The 13,739-nt window shown below is 38.7% G+C and overlaps 1 protein-coding gene across 7 annotated transcripts in view; it reads right to left on the bottom strand.

The window, feature by feature from the left end:
- The window catches only part of LOC136864217 (ATP-dependent helicase brm), a 510,653-nt gene that overhangs the window by 471,920 nt on the left and 24,994 nt on the right, over positions 1 to 13,739 (bottom strand). The window lies entirely within an intron of this gene.

The raw sequence follows: 13,739 nt of genomic DNA, 5'->3' as shown, positions 1-13,739 counted from the left end.
CATTGTACACAAAGAAATTGAATTAAGTAATTTAATAGATATATACATACCAGACATTGTAATAGGAGTTGAATCATGGCTGAGAAATGATATAATGGATGCAGAAATATTCTCACGGAACTGGAGTGCGAATCGTAGAGATAGCATAGGAATGATAGGAGGGGGAGTATTCATTCTAGTGAAAGAAGAATTTGTAAGCTATGAAAAAGTTAAGGATGAAAAACATGAAATTCTGGGTGTAAGGCTCTTCTCTAAAGATAATAGGCAACAACTTGATGTCTTTGGAGTGTACAGACCAGGAAAGGGTAGCGCTGAAGCTGATTCAGAATTATTTGATAAGATAATCAGCTATGTTGGAAATGATATGGAAATGAACGTGATAGTAGCAGGTGACCTCAATTTACCAAATGTCAATTGGGAAGGTAATGCGAACGACAGGAAGCATGACCAACAAATGGCAAATAAGTTAATATGGGAAGGACAGCTGATTCAGAAAGTGATGGAACCAACTAGAGGGGAGAATATTTTGGATGTGGTGCTGATAAAACCAGATGAGCTCTATAGAGAAACCGAAGTAATAGATGGTATTAGTGATCACGAAGCTGTTTTTGTGGTTGTTACCATGTTTTGGTGGTAGGTAGAGGTGAAAGAAGGTGCGGGGTGGTGAACAGGTCTCAAGTTACGAAAGTAAAATTAATTTAAAATTTAACAAGGTTATATTTTATTTTCAAAATTAAGAAATAACAATTACGGCAGGTACAGAGTAGCAAGGCAACAACAGTTCCAATTACAGGATTTACAGGATTTGGGCTTCGAGCCCCAAATTCACAATTTTTGAGCAATTAGCCCGACTTTACTCCAAAATAAATTTTACCAGAGGGGCCGAAAACCCCGTTCATGTTCCAGAGCACTTGCTCCAAATTACACAGAAAAGCCTCCTCGAGGCATACAACACTTAATTTTCAAGAAAGAGCCCTTCGCTCTCAACTTTAAGCCTCTCAAAGGCCACACCAAACTCCACCTTCAAGTTGTCCTCTCTGGACATAAACACAGGGGTAAAATACCCAACCTACTGAGGTCTACTAAGTGAGAAAAGATTAATTACTTGACCTCTAAAATAACAATTTGAGAGGAGGCGAACTTGCGCTCCTAATACGCTTTGTTTAAAACCTACTTGGCACTAGGCCGTTAATACAAGGGCTAATCCCATACTAAAGAGGTGACTTAAGAAGGAAACAATTTACATTAAGTCGAAGAAGAATAGGTTGAGAAAAATATAAGTTCACCTCAAAACAATATGAGTGGGAGCTCGAGAGGGTTAAGCACTCTCTATCCCAATATGTAGTTTAAAAGATAGAATAGATACAAGTTTCTTTACATTTTAAGGAAGGTTACATAATGGAAAAACTTCGGACCCGCCCCGAGAGTTAAACTGCTGAGCAAGCAAGAAAAGAAGTAATTAGTCGGCCATTACCTGGTTGTTGACTGTCGCCGAAGAAAGAGGCGCTTCCCGCCCCCTGCTATGTACTTTACACACTGAAAGATGGAACAGAAGTGGCCCGGAGACCCTAAACTCAGCAGTTTATATCCTCTCGCGGAAAGTTCGAGGCGTTAGGGGAATGAGAACACCCTCCCACAAGAACTTTATTGGGTAGGATACAGCAACATATTCAAGTTGGGGGAAGATACATCCGATTGGTCAGAAATTAATAAAAGAAATTCGGGATTGGCTAAATACAAAACAAGGGGAAAGAGAGGGGTATACAGGCAACTTAAACAATAACAGAAAGAAATTTAACAAGAAACAAACTTTTGAAATAAAAATTTCTCCAAAAAAAAAAAATAGTTCTTTCACTCCGCACTAGGGTGCACTATTGTTGATCTTCAGTAGTGTCCTCTAGAACAGAAAGTTCACACTTCTTTCTACAAGCAAAACAAAAATACGTCGAAAATGACACAGTTCAAAAACTCCAAATTTTCCACGTAGTGACATCTTCTGAGAAATTTGAAAATTAATACCGTCAATAAAGTTCAGACTTCCTCCAGCAGAGGAGTTTCAATTGGCGCACATTTTAAATTAGCGGCGTGGAGGTGTACCGCCCGGTACAGTGGTAATTAAAAATAAATGTGAAAGAAAGGAAGAGATTAAAATTAGGACTGTTAGGCAGTACCATATGGCTGATAAAACAGGCATGAGGGAGTTTTTAATAAGCAACTATGATCGGTGGAAAACGGTAAATAAAAATGTAAACAGACTCTGGGATGGGTTTAAAGCAATTGTTGAGGAATGTGAAAATAGGTTTGTACCTTTAAAGGTGGTAAGGAATAGTAAAGATCCACTATATCATAACAGGGAAATAAAGAGACTAAGAAGGAGGTGCAGGTTGGAAAGAAATAGAGTTAGAAATGGCTGTGGAAGTAAGGAGAAATTGAAGGATCTTACTAGGAAATTGAATCTAGCAAAGAAGTCAGCTAAGGATAACATGATGGCAAGCATAATTGGTGGTCATACAAATTTTAGTGGAAAGTGGAAGGGTATGTATAGGTATTTTAAGGCAGAAACAGCTTCAAAGAAGGACATTCCAGGAATCATTAATGAACAAAGGGAGTGTGTATGCGAGGATCTTCCAAAGGCAGAAGTATTCAGTCAGCAGTATGTAAAGATTGTTGGTTACAAGGATAATGTCCAGATAGGGGATGTGTATAATACTAAAGAGGTATTAAAATTTAACTATGATAACAATGACATTTACAATAAGATACAAAAGTTGAAAACTAGAAAATCAGCTGGAATTGATAAGATTTCTGGGGATATACTAAAGGCAATGGGTTGGGATATAGTACCATATCTGAAATACTTATTTGATTATTGTTTAGTTGAAGGAGCTATACCAAATGAATGGAGAGTTGCTATAGTAGCCCCTTTGTATAAAGGAAAGGGTGATAGACATAAAGCTGAAAATTACAGGCCTGTCAGTTTGACATGCATTGTATGCAAGCTTTAGGAAAGCATTCTTTCTGATTATATTAGACATGTTTGCAAAATTAATAACTGGTTCGACAGAAGGCAGTTTGGGTTTAGGAAAGGTTATTCGACTGAAGCTCAGCTTGTAGGATTTCAGCAAGGTATAGCAGATATCCTGGATTCAGGAGGTAGATTGGACTTTATTGCGATTGACCTGTCTAAGGCATTTGATAGGGTAGATCATGGAAGACTACTGGCAAAAATGAGTGCAATTGGACTACAAAAACGAGTGACTGAATGGGTGGCCATATTTCTAGAAAATAGAACTAGAGAATTAGAGTAGGCAAAGCTTTATCTGACTCTGTAATAATTAAGAGGGGAATTCCTCAAGGCAGCATTATTGGACCTTTATGTTTTCTTATATATATCAATGATGTGTGTAAAGAAGTGGAATCAGAGATAAGGCTGTTTGCAGATGATGTTATTCTGTACAGAGTAATAAATAAGTTACAAGATTGTGAGCGGCTGCAGGGTGACCTCGATAGTGTTGCGAGATGGATGGTGGGCAATGGTATGATGATAAAAGGACTTAAAAGTCAGGTTGTGAGTTTCACAAATACGAAAAGTCCTCTCAGTTTTAATTACTGTGTTGATGGGGTGAAAGTTCCGTTTGGGGATCATTGTAAGTACCTAGGTGTTAATATGAGGAAAGACCTTCATTGGGGTAATCACATAAATATGATTGTAAATAAAGGGTACAGATCTCTGCACATGGTTATGAAGGTATTTAGGGGTTGTAGTAAGGATGTAAAGGAGAGGGCATATAAGTCTCTGGTAAGACCCCAACTGGAGTATGGTTCCAGTGTATGGGACCCTCACCAGAATTACTTGATTCAAGAACTGGAAAAAATCCAAAGAAAAGCAGCTTGATTTGTTCTGGATGATTTCCAACAAAAGAGTAGTGTTACAAAAATGTTGCAAAGTTTGGGCTGGGAAGATTTGGGAGAAAGGAGACAAGCTGCTCGATTAAGTGGCATGTTCCGAGCTGTCACTGGAGAGATGGCGTGGGAGGACATCAGTAGACAAATAAGTTTGAGTGGCATCTTTAAAAGTAGGAAAGATCACAATATGAAGATAAAATTTGAATTCAAGAGGACAAATTGGGGCAAATATTTGTTTGTAGGAAGGGGAGTTAAGGATTGGAGTAACTTACCAAGGGAAATGTTCAATAACTTTCCAATTTCTTTGCGATCATTTAAGGGGAGGCTAGGAAAACAACAGACAGGGAACCTGCCATCTGGGCGACTGCCCTAAATGCAGATCAGTAGTGACTGATTGATTGAAATTTGAAGTGAAAGTGATAATTAATTTCATACGAGTGACAGTGAAATTGTACCGAAAGTCCTGAGTGCGAAATCAAAACATTGACTGGGTGTGGGTTAGTAATAAAGATAAATCACTTTGGAGGCTATCCAGGGGTATCATGAGAAATGAGAAATAAATATTTAGATAATTCTGCGTCGGAGTTGTATTCTTGAAGGTTATAGACTCGTTTCCCAAATTGCGCAGGAAACAAATACACAGTTCAAAAAGAATAAGGGGTACATATTTTGTAAATTCTGGTATGTGAACATTATACTCCATCTGTAGGCGTAGCCATGCATGAAACTGTCAGGTGAACCCTCAAAACAAAGTGAATAGCGGAGCGTCCGTGTGTCGTTATGATGTACACAGACTACTGCGGTCATTTGAGCACATTGTACGTAAACCAGCTCATCCCATGAGACATCTTAACGAAGTTCAATTCGCAACGGCCGTCACTTTGATCTAGGAAGGATGGACTTTTCATTGTGTTGCTGTGGATCTCAATGTCTCTCCATCAGTTATTCAATGCTTGTGGAATCACTACAATGAGACAGGCCAGTTCATAAGGAGGATTGGACAAGGTTGTGGATGCCTGACAAGCCCACAGCATGACCGATATCTGACCATCAGTGCATTGCGGTGCCGTTCAGCAACTGCCACAGAACTGCAACAAGACCTCAGGAGGGTCACTGAGATCACAGTGCCTGACCAGACAGTAAGGAACAGGTTAAGATAAGTGTCCTTACGACCCAGATGTCCTGTTTGAGTGCCCCGTTTAACACAGCAACATCGTGCAGCTCGCCTTCTGTTTGCCCGTACCCACGTCAACTGGCAACTTCGCCAATGGAAACCTGTGTTGCTCACAGACAAGTCCTGATTTCCCCTGACACAGCGTGATGGACATCAAGGTGTATGGAGACACCATGGTAAGCAGTACATGCCAAATGTTGTACAGGAAGGTGACCGATTCGGACAAGGTTCTGTGATGGTGTGGGGTGGCATCAGTATTGATGGCCGTACGGATCTTGTCGTCGTCCGTGGTAATCTTAGCGCTGCGGGGTACATCGAGCAGATACCGCTACAGCATGTGTTGGCCCTGAATTCGTACTCATGCACAACAATGCCAGGGCTCATCTAGCACCAGAGCTGTCTTGCGAGAACTGGACATTCAAGAGATGGAATGGCCAGCAGTGAATCCCAACCTTAATCCCATCAAGCATGTGTGGGATAGGCTTGACAGAAGTGTTCGTGGGCGTCCTGTTCCACTACAGACTCTCCAAGACCTCGAACAGGCTCTCATTGAAGAACGGGACCTGATACCGCAACGTGACCTCTGTCAACTTATACGGAGCATACCACTTAAGTGCCAAGCTGTGATAAATGCTCGTGGAGGACATACAAAATACTGAAGCTCTCCAACCGTGATAAAAATCCACCCTGGAGGACAGTTCTTACCTTGTTTTTGCTCCTATTTGGACATTTCTGTTTGTGTTCTGAAAATGAACGCGAATCCATTGATTTTCTTTTGTATACTTGAACAGTAAAGAATAAAGGTTTAGTTGGTAATATACCTGTGTGAGAGGTATTGTTTTGTGGAGCATGCCGTACATTCAAAACGATGTTCCCCTAATATTTTTTAACTGTGTATTTACGCTGTGGAACAATTACCTGACCCACATGGAAAAAGAAGGTGAAAAGTGGCTTGACACTAATGAGGATCAAATTAAGACCTACTTTACACCCTGCATTCGGATGTGCCAAGTTCGAAAGCTTTGCATCCAATTATATTGAGCAAAGACAAAATGTACTGAGACCTCAATTTTTTGAGAGACAATGAGTAATGTGAATTGTATCTTCATATAACCAAATGTTTCGAAATTTACCACAAAAATCTTTGTTTTTAACATCATTGTTGTTGAGTACAATTATTTTGAATGCTTCAGTGAAAACTGTGTGCGTGAAAATTCTGGTTGCTGTTCTATTTCTGGCATTTATTTCAGACTGGTGCACAGTAGTTCTGACCGGGTGGCTTACTCATGTTGAGGATGATTCAAATCTAATTCCTCAGCGAGCACGCGGGACCGTTAAACCTGAAGCAATTGGGAACATGCATCATTTTCAAAAATATTTTTTTTGAAAAGTACACCAATGAAATAGTACGTAAACGTATTGCATTGTGGTATGTTGCCTTGTTTTCTACCATTAAAAAAATATTTAATAGTGCCTTTCCGCAAGGCGAGTGAAACGGCCTCTGACGTAAGCGGCGCGCTGTGACGTCACGATCCAGTACCGCATGGAGCTCTACCAGCCGTTGTGCATCAGCCGTTGCTAAAAGCCGATTGTTTATTATTCATGATTGCGAATAACTTCGAAATGACAGAAGAAAGGTTCAAAACAGCACAGTCAGACAATCTACCATGTGTAGATGTCATCATTCTTGAAAAATGTGACTTTTGTGGCCGCAGAAATTCGCGGATAACAAGCAAGTTTGTAAGTGGCGTCTTTTATATACGTGCAATGTACTGTAACCCATAGTATTAAGATAACAACGAACCTGGATAGATATCACATCACTTTCAACATTTCCTTCTAGACTGATTCCCCTATTAAAGAATAACATTACATTTTCGGGCTTTCAGCATTAGTAAAGTAAGAAATCGGATTTCAGCACTAACATAAACATATAGGTAGCATTATAGTACTAGTCCGCTTCTGCGGTGTAGTGGTTAATGTGTGCCACTCCCGGAGGCCCGATTTCGATTCCCGGCTCTGCCATGAAAGTTGAAAACAAATAGTACGAGGGCTGGAACGGAGTCTACTCAGCCTCGGGAGGTCAACTGAGTAGAAGGGTTTCGAATCCCACCTCAGCCATCCTCGAAGTGGTTTTTCGTATTTTCCTACTTCTCCTCCAGGCACCTAAGGCCACGGCCGTTTCCTTCCCTCTTCCTTGTCTATCCCTTCCTATCCTCCCATCCTCCAACAAGGCCCCTGTTGAGCATAACAGGTGAGGCCGCCTGGGCGAGGTAATGGCCCTCCTCACCAGTTGCATCACCATACTCAAAGTCTCACGTTCCAGGACACTGCCCTTGAAGTGGTAGAGGTGAAATCCCTCGCTGAGTCCGAGAGAAAACCAACCCTGAAGGATAAACTGATTAAGAAGGAAAGAAAGAAGGAAAGAAAGAAAGATCATAGTACTATAGGGCTATAATCTATCATTTCCAAAAAAATATATATTTATGGTTGGGACAACTGGAATACCCACTTCCGGGGCCCATGAAAGAGAATTAAATATCTCTGTAGAGGGAAAAAGTTAAACATGATAAAGATAAATATGACTTCATCTAGTTTTCACAAGTCGGGCTGAGTGGTTCAGACTGTTGAGGTGCTGGCCTTCTGACCCCAACTTGGCAGGTTCGATCCTGGTTCAGTCCGGTGGTAGTTGAAGGTGCTCAAATACGTCAGCCTCGTGTCGGTAGATTTACTGGCACGTAAAAGAACTCCTGCAGGACTAAATTCCTGCACACCGGCGTCTCCGAAAATCGTAGTAGTAGTTAGCAGGGCGTGAAGCCAATAACATTAATTACATTTGGCTTTTTACAAGCTGAGCATATCAGGAAAGAAAAGTGTCCTGGTGACATTTTAGTCGCTCGATACAGGAATGTCTTTGGGTGCTGTGACTTTTACTCTTTTTTTTTTTTTTTTTTTTTTTGCTGTTTGCTTTACGTCACACCGTCACATATAGGTCTTATGGCGACGATGGGACAGGAAAGGCCTAGGAATGGGAACAAAGCGGCCGTGGCCTTAGGTACAGCCTCATTATTTGCCTGGTGTGAAAATGGGAAACCACGGAAAACCATCTTCAGGGCTGCCGGCAGTGGGGTTCAAAACCCACGATCTCCCGGATGCGAGCTCACAGCTGCGCGCTACTAACCGCACGGCCAACTCGCGCGGTATTTTTACCCTTCGGTTTATTGACTTGGCTTGTATAATGTAAAACTAAGTTGGATAATATTTTAAACACCTACATCACTATTTTCACCTGTGTGCAATTATGTTATTTATTTCATTAATATTATGATAATTATTATAATTGAGCATTGTTAACTTATAAGACCCCAACAGACAAGCATTGGTTTTGTGTAGAGTTATACATTTGTTAAATTAACGTTGTTTCCTTTCATGATGTACACGCCTATTCTTTGTTACATTATAGAGTATTTAGATATAACCTAAATTTCTTTACCAATTAAGCTCTTCAATAAAGACATACATAACTGTCCCATGCCAAGATAGAATTAGAGCTGTCAAAATGGTTCATAACCCCTTTGATTTATTATCTTGACATGGATCACCCAAAACATAGGTTAGGTTTGGAGAATACTTTAATAATCAGCATTATTCAATGCACTGTTTATTACTTTCATATTCCAAGATGTAATTGAAGCATTTAAATAAAGCATCATACATTAAAATTTAAAGTTTTACCACTAGAACAGCTGACATGGAAAAGTGATTTGAAAATTCAAACAAATTCATCTTACGTTAAATAAAATCTTCAAAAAAAATAAACTGTAGACTTTTCCGATATATCACCAGCATTTCTCCGGCTCGCTAAAATCCATTTCTCCCTAGTTTTAGCGTCTTTGGAACATTTATAAACAATTTGTTTGGTACGGTATGCGATGTGCTATTGCACATCGGAACTCTACACCATTTATAAGTTTTCTGCCTCACTGTCTGCGCAGGATTCATTTTAAGTCTAAAATATACCACTCAGATTATTATCCAATGTATAGACCTCGAATTTAACCATACTAGACACTAACGTAAAGTAGAAATACGCGAAGTGTATCCTGCTTCTCACAGCACACTATGTGTTATTTCGTCTGCTAATTCAGTCAACCTGTACGATGACGTCAGACCAATGAGATCGCGTACTTGCGTGACGTGACATTTTCGTAGACTTTTATCATGTTTGGAGTTATTATTTGTACATTCTGATCACATTTTTGAATTCTGCATGAAATTTTGAATCAGATTAGCATATTTTTAATTAAAACCCCGCATCATGCATGTTCCCAATTGGTTAAGCTGTATAGATTCTATTGAATGCATCTTTGAAGAGAGCCTGAGAAAAGAAGATATTTCACCCTCCTCTTAAATGATGCTACCATAATGCAAGTTTTAGTTCAAAACCTTTGATTCTGGCTGCAAAATGCATTGTGAGATTGACCTTGCACTGAAGATCAAAATTAAGCACATTCATATGCCCATTTCTGTTATACAAAAATGTAAGGTCGTTCATCCAGATTGAATCAAAAATTCACTCAATGAAATTAAAGGGACAATGACACCTTAATTCACTATCTTGGAAATGAACATTTCCTAGCAGTCATTGACCACTTTCTTCTCACTGGCAATATGCGTTTCCACCCCTGGTGATGATGACAGACTCCATGTGCCATGGCATGCTACCAGTAAGTTCCTGGATTATATCCTGAGGGTTCCAAATCCTCTCCTCAGGCAGTGGTTTCATTTCATTAAGGATGTAAAAATGTTGACGTTGGACATTTTCTCCAGCATTTCTTCTGGGTGCTTAAAGGTACCAAGGTCTCAGCTATGGGTTGGCCAGCTCAGGATTTGTATCCTGACAGAATTCAGACACACATCAAGCAACATGGAAACGTGTGTTGTCCTGTATCAGTCTCAATGTATTGGTATACATTCAGAGTACTCTATTAATGACAACAAGCTCTGTTCATGCCTCAAAGCTGATACCACCCCAAACCATGTTGGAGTCGCCTCCAAACAGTGTCCTTTCAGAAATATTGCAGGGTAAGTACTGTTCCCCAGTTCTTCTCCATACTTGCACTCTACCATCAGAAGACCGGAGACAAAATTAGAACTTATCTGTGAAGAGCACCAGTGACCACTAGTCCACAGTCCAGTTTCAGTAATTCTTCTACCGCTTCTACCGCTGGTGGGATCGCGTGATAGAACTATAATAGTTGCAGATCTCTGGAAAAAAGATCCTACATTTTTTATTAGTTGTAACACCTAATTATTATGATCTTGTGCTTAATTCTCAGAACTGTCACAGTTTAAAACTACATGTTTATATTAACATGCATTCAAACAAGTTCATTGTCTATGGACGTTTGGTCAAATTTGCCACTGTTGAGGTACACAAACGCTTAGTAACATATATGTAAACACCTTTCAAAGTGGTGTTTTTCTAAATTATATCCTGTTGTTATTGTATAAAATGAAAGTCTTTGACAGAAATACAGATAAATATCTTATACGTTAATTAAAGTAACATCAAGTAGGCTATTAGAGTATTGTGCTTATTTCTCTAAAAAATAAAGTATTTTCTTATAACTATTAAAACGTTAAAATTGCTGTTCCAACATCTGATTGACAAACTGTAATTCTTGAAGGTCTTATACTGTTTAAAATGGGTTGTTAAACTTCTCCCCATGTTGTCTTTTTCTATTTCTATGTTTCTTCTTTCGTCCATGCTCATACTTTCCTCCTCAATGAATCCTTCTGAGTTTAGTAAATCTTCAAAATACTCCTTCCACATTCCTTTGAGTTTCTCTTTTTCCTGCACTTCATTTTTATTTTTATCTATCATTATAACATCCTCCGTCACACCTTTCCTCTTCTTCCTGGCCATTCTATACAATACTTTTTATTTCCTTTGCTATCTTCTTCCATTGTTTGTCCCTTTTTCCATCTCCTTTGTTGCAACCTTTTTAGCTTCCTCATTTTTGGTCTTATATTCTTGTCTCGTTTTCTTTGTCCTCTGTTGAATCCACACCCTAAAAGCTTTATTAGTGCAGAAGCAGCATTTATAAGCACTTTCTTTCTTGTTGGTCAGTGTATGTCTGATTGTACTTATAAATGCTGCTACTGCACAAAAATGGTTTTGTTTATTTTATGATAATTTTGAATTAAAACAGCATATTTTACCCACAGGTGTCACTTGAAAAATACATATTTCATCCCCAGTTGTCATTTACCACTGATTACTTTTTTACTGGCTAACAGGAAAGAGACTTCAGTTAAACGTGTAAAAGAGCAAGGGTACGGGTGTAAGAGGGGAACCCCAGAATTTTGTGAAATAATACTGCATTGTTAAAATTAGGACAGAAGCTTGGGATTCCCTGCCGTGCTGCTTCTGTTATAAAGCAGTCCAATCGGGTGTCAGCATGCTGGAACGTGCTTGTGAATCCGTAAGTTCCAAGCTGTTAGCTCACCCAGTTGTGCATCATGCATTAGTTCTGTAGTCGGTGCAGTAGTGAAGTTAAGGATTCCACCAACAGAAACCTCTTAATCAACACTTTTATGCAAATACGTACAAGAGTTAGGAAGAAACATTTTTCCTATGGATGAAAAAGTCTTATTTTGTTGTTCGTCGTGAGAAAAGTGTGCTTTTGCAAAGAAGAAATATGACACGGTGCAGCATATTAATACAACACGGAATAATGAGAGGGTTAAGAACGAATTTAAAATAAATCAGCAACTGATTACAAGCAATGTAGGTGACCAACCAAGTTCAAATGATACATTTTTGACAGACTTGTGCTTAGCATTAGTGAGTTCCAACATTCTTTTGTGGAAATTTAATGATGTGCAGCTTTGTGTATTTTTAGAAGAATACACAAGCAAAAGGGAGCCATACAAATCTACACTGTGCAAAAATTATGTGCCACAGTGTTCTAAATATGTAATTTGTATTATTTGGGACAAACTGAAGGGCATAAAATAAATATGGATTTTTATAAATGAAACCATAGATGCATCAGAACAGAGCATATGTAGTGCTACAGTTGGTACTATAAAAGTTGGTAGTAGATCATTCCTTCTTAATACAATAATACTGGACTGGGTAAATCATTCCACTCTTGCAAAACTCTTCAATGCCTTGTTAGCTTTCTTGTGGCCAGAAGGGGTACAGTATGACGATGTATTGTTATTTCTCAGTGATGCTGCTCCATATACTGTTACAGCAGGAGTTGTAATTAAAGTCCTTTACCCTAAAACAGTTAACCTGACATGCCTTGCTTACTGTTTAAATCATGATAATGGAACTGTTAGAAGCCAGTTTAAAGATGTAGACCTTATTGTCTCCAGCATGAAGGAAGTGTTGGTGAAGTCACTGAGTAGAATTACAAGTTTCATGATCTGCTTCCAACTTTGTCCTTATCTCCACAACCAGTTTTAACTGAACAGGTTTAGTGGTAAGAGGCTGACACACTACATAAAATACTTTGATGAAATGAAAACAGTTCTGTATTCTTTAAATGCAGAAGATGCAGCCAAGCACTGCCATGGCCTGGGAATATTTTGGTACAAATGGCATGCAATAAAAGGCACAGTACATCCATTATTGTTTCTCTGAACACAGTTGGAAGCTTGAAAAAATCTCTTGCAACATTCACTTTCTCTGAGACAAAATTTCAGCAACATTGTCTTCAGAAACTTGTGGAGTTGTTAAAATTGCATTCAACAAGCTTAGTCAGGTAGTAGTGAAATATCCCAGGTACAAAACACTGACGAATTTTTAAACAACTTTCTAGTGAAGACAGACAATGAAGAGGAATTCATTTAAGAAAAACTGTTCTGCTTTCCCCAAGTATATGTGACGTGATGCAATATTGAACATTTTCAGTGAATAAATTATTTTTCACTCACAGAAACAGGAGGTACACACTTCAAAATCTCCAGATGGCCTTCTTTATATACTGCAACAGCATTGAATAAGGTTAGAGTTCCTGAAATAAACAATTCACCAAATTTTTGAGCATTCATTTTTGCTTGTTTTTGTGCTTTATTTTTCCAATTTTTGTACGTTTTTACTTTCTTATTTAATGTCTGATTGTGCAAAGTTACCCGCTAAAAGTGGATGGATCCTCTGTTCTTACTTGCTTTGCACAAAATTCACTACACTTCTTCTACATACTCTCATACACTATACGCAACAAAGATTTTTTAGCAGGTATTAGCATAAGAGCTGAATAACAGCAAACTGTTATTGTTTGGATATATCCATAACTTATAACTGCATTAATAACATGCATCTCTACAAAGTATCTGCTTTCTGCAAAGTGACCAATTCTGTACTGTTTCAACATAGATTAATGGGTGTCACCCAATCAAATATTTGTGATGCTGTTAGCACAGTATATATTTCACTTGAACAAATCTTTTATTAACTAAGTCACAGCCTGAGATATCTCCAATCATGCCAACAATTATTATAGATATTGATGGCAGAAGATGCAACCACCAATGAAACAAAAAAGAAATGCAAAGTACCTGTAACAAAGATTGTTAGATCAAATTGGAAATAATAACTGTTAGGTTCTTCAGTCTACCAAAACTAATTTTGAATAAATTAGTT

This window comes from Anabrus simplex, chromosome 2 (genome assembly GCF_040414725.1).
Source record: "Anabrus simplex isolate iqAnaSimp1 chromosome 2, ASM4041472v1, whole genome shotgun sequence".
Classification (NCBI taxonomy): domain Eukaryota; kingdom Metazoa; phylum Arthropoda; class Insecta; order Orthoptera; family Tettigoniidae; genus Anabrus; species Anabrus simplex.
The sequence above is the reverse complement of the archived record's forward strand: the minus strand, read 5'-3'. Positions and strand labels throughout refer to the sequence as shown.